Here is a 4162-nt window from a genome sequence, read left to right as displayed (position 1 = left end):
GTTCATTTATAAACGAATTATCATAGAGAATGACAAGTGTTTGAAGAACTTAAATGTTAAATCATGACTTACATCTGTCAGCAGCGTCTTGATCATAAACATGTTCTGATTCATTGCCTTCTGAGTCTGATTTTGAGTTTACCTAGAGGTTGCCTTCTGACAGTGTATGATAAGTCATACACAGGCTTATGTTTACCTGTACTGTAACATGTAAACTGTGTCCCATTTTCTCCCTCCCCCCTTTATTGGATATGAGGTTATTGGTGTGATTTTTCTTTGGTTTGCTTAGCAAAGGCTTGGTCTGTGTCCGTATGATCTAACTCTCAGTGATGGCTGTGTTGGCACAAGGGCTTGCCTCAGGCAAAAGAAGGGCACAGTGTCATTGAAACAGTAGTAGCAAGAGATGTACCATTGTCCCGGGTGTATTATCAGCTCTGGAAAGACATCTATTCAGGCTGATTATGAAAATTCTGCTTTCCATCAAATTAAATGGGGAGACACATGTGGCTAATGTCTGCAGTTCTCCCAAATTGACCATCAAAGAGCTCCCACTGGCTCCACTCTGATTGTGTCCATGAAAAGGTGGAAGGAGACTTTCTCATCCAAATAAATATTGAGATAAATATTGTCATGCCTGCTGCTTGTCATCTGTCTCCTTAACCCAAACTCCAAATGAAGATGTAGAGCTGGCCCATGAAGGCAATCAGAACCACAAGCAAGCAAGCAAACAAACGAACAAATCACAGTAATTTCTAGACCTTGTTTTCCAGAAGATGCTGGATGAAGTATTTTTTAGGGTAGAAATAAGTAAGTGGTGGGGTGGAGATATGAAGCCAAATTTTGCTTCCCTCCTAGCGTGTACCTTGTCTCCATCTTTGTTAGGTAGACATACTGTGTTTTTCATTGCTGACCTTGTGGTCTGTGTTTTCTATTGGGCAGAAAGAATATCTTGTTTTCTTTTGCACTGGATTCAACCAGAGTGTGCAGGAGACAAGATACAGTCTTATTATTGTGTTTTCATCAGAATACCGAGCCTGGTAGATTTGAAGTAGACCAAGACCCAGGCTGTTGAGAACACAGTTGGGTTTCTGCTTTGTAACACCAGGCTTGCCTATTTAATGTCAGGGATTGTTCCACACTGAGTATTTCTATTTCTGCAAGTTAGAACAAAAGTGGAATTGTTTGTGCATCTCAGAAATGTGTGGCTTTTTTTTTCTTATTTATTTTTAAGTTATAAAGTTGAATGAAGATATTGTTTTTCCAGCTGCTGAATAGAATGGGAGGATATGAATAAGAAGACAATGTTGCAAAACATAAAAATTTAAACATTTTTGTTTGTGGCTGTTTATGAAAAAACAGATTTAAAGTTTAAATCTGTCTTCAGGAAATAGTTGTTTACAAATTAAGCACCTTGACATTTAAGAAGTCTGAGAACCAAGTCTTAGGTACCAAGGGCAGAAAAAGCTTTAAAAGTTTCCTGATGTCAGTCAGCTCACTGCCATTTCTCGGTGTATACTCTGTTTTTTATAGATGTACTTTCTGTGGACATCTGTAGCTCATTCTTTGCAGGTAACTGGAATTGCTTTCCTCTCCAGCCTTGGTCATCTTGCTCTTTTGTTCACAAAGTTCAAATAAAAAAAAAAAAACCGTGAATATGAATAGCAACAACAACCCAGTCTCCATTATATGCACTTTATTGGAGAGGCGCATGGGCCACCCAGTTATCCTGAGACATTTTGAGAGTGGATTGGATAAAGCAGGGGCTGGCGACATTTATTTTAATTTTAATGTTGTTCATGCTAAGGCACTGTGAGACGGGCTTGGGGACTGAAGAGGCAGGCCTGAGAGAGGACCAGTATCTGCACATCATCCCTGGATGATGGTCTCCTTGTCATGATTTTAGCACTCACAGGGGGCGTTTACTACCTCACGTCTTCGTGTTTATATGCCTAGGCAGCCTATGAGCATGGGTTTAGGTCTATGAAATACACATATGGGTAGAGGTGGTTGTATTAGTTTTCTTGTCACTGTGACAGAAATTGAGAGACTCAATAGGGACTTTTTTAAAATTAATTACACTTTATTTACTTTGTATCCCCGCTGTGGTTCCCTCCCTCCTCCCCTCCCAATTCCTCCCTTCCTCCCCCTTCTCCATGCATGCCCCTCCCCAAGTCCACTGGTAGGGGAGGTCTTCTTTTCCTTCCTTCTGATCCTACTCTGGTGGTCTCATCAGCAGTGGCTGTATTGTCTTCCTCTGTGGCCTGGTAAGGCTGCTCCCCTCTCAGAGGGAGGTGATCAAAGAACAAGCCAATCAGTTCATGTCAGAGACAGTCCCTCTTCCCATTACTATGGAAGCCACTTGGACACTGAACTTCCATGGGCTACATCTGTGCAGGGGTTCTAGGTTATCTCCATGCATGGTACTTGGTTGGAGTATGAGTCTCAGGAAAGACCCCTGTGCTCAGACTTTTTGGTTCTGTTGCTCTCCTTGTGGACCTCCTGTCCTCTCCAGATCTTACTGTTTCCCACTTCTTTCATAAGATTCCCTGCATTCTGCCCAAAGGTTGGCCATAAGTCTCAGCATCTGCTTTGATAGTCTGCAGGGCAGAGCCTTTCAGAGGCCCTCTGCAAACTATTTTTAAGAGAAAAAGATGTATTAAACATTTCGTAACTAATTTAGTTACTTCCTATTAAAAAACAAAATTGTTCACACCTGTACAAAAATAGTAACAGAGTTTCTTTTCTCCACTTCTACATCACTTTGATTCCTCACAGACCTTTACTGTTGACAGTTTGAAATCTTGTAATTTTAAAAAACACGAGTGATTGTTTTAGGAACTGGGAAAAGGGAATTTCTTTTCTTTTCTTTTCTTTTCTTTTCTTTTCTTTTCTTTTCTTTTCTTTTCTTTTCTTTTCTTTTCTTTTCTTTCTCCCAGAATTTTGGAGTGGGCTCTCTGGTCAATTGTCAACTCTACAACAGAGTAATCTGTACGTTTTTTGGGCCGTGGATTCATTGACCACAAGTCTCATGAATGCTACTTTCCTTCAAGGCTTCCATCAGGGCCTCTCTGTGTCTGAGTGATCTCTGTCTTTCTTTCTCCCACTCTCTCCCAGCACCCCTCTCATCTAACAAGATCTGGCAACATGCATATTTCCTCTTGAAAAAAAAATGGGATTTTTGTATTTTAATGAGCGACCCATGTGTGCATCATTCAACAATGAGCTCTTGTCTGTGGAGAGTATTTTCCCATTCTGCTAAGCACTTCCCTTCCGACTGTAAAAGGTCAACCTGGAACAGATGCTCCAGGAATCTTCCTGGAATTTAGATGGGCTCCAGTTGGGTTTCACTTTGCACCCATTAATAATTTAGTACTGGGACAAAAATAAAAACAAAGGCTCTCATCTTACAGTGTGAGAACAGGGCTCGTGTGTGCTAAGTCAGGCAGGTGAGGTGGGGAGGGAAGCCCTGTAGGGTAGCCAGTCTGAAGAGGTTGTTTCATGTGGGCCTGGGCCACTGCCTCCTGCAGCAGCATTGCCTCAGGATTAAAGGGAATTAGTGTAATTGCTCCTTAGGAGGGAAATGTATTTTTCTTCTCAAAGGAGGTTGTCTAAGCTTTAATTATCTAATCTAAACACAGAAGCTTTCTCCCAGCAGCTTTCCCTGGTAGCAGCCACAGGCAACTTTCAAACAGGGAGGCCTCCTTGAGCTTGAGAAAACAGCTTTGTCACAGAACCCACCCATCCGGGCCCAGTAAAGTTCCTTAGTAGCATTGGTTACTGCAAAGACCCCTTGCAGGTAGGATTGGTTCGAACGGAGTCACAGAGTCACGATTCTTCACCTGTAGCATCAGCGTCTCCTGTCTGCAGCAGTCCCTTTGAAGACAACACTTCTTCCATTCTGTGTGTGTATGTCAGACTCAGTTCACTTTGGCTGGTGTGTGCTTTATCAGACCTTCTCATCATTTGCCAGCGGAATATGGGACTGTGCCCGGAGGTTAGGTGTGCTTGTGTGTGGGATACACACGAACGAGTGTGTCTCCGTGTGTATGGGTACATGCAGGCGAGGCCCCTTGGCAACCTCAGACATCATGTGTGTGCTTATCTATCTATCTATCTATCTATCTATCTATCTATCTATCTATCTATCTATCTATCTATCTAT

The sequence above is a fragment of the Psammomys obesus genome, unplaced genomic scaffold, assembly GCF_907164565.1.
Source record: "Psammomys obesus unplaced genomic scaffold, mPsaObe1.curated_primary_1811, whole genome shotgun sequence".
Classification (NCBI taxonomy): Eukaryota; Metazoa; Chordata; class Mammalia; order Rodentia; family Muridae; genus Psammomys; species Psammomys obesus.
Note: the sequence above shows the minus strand (reverse complement) of the source record.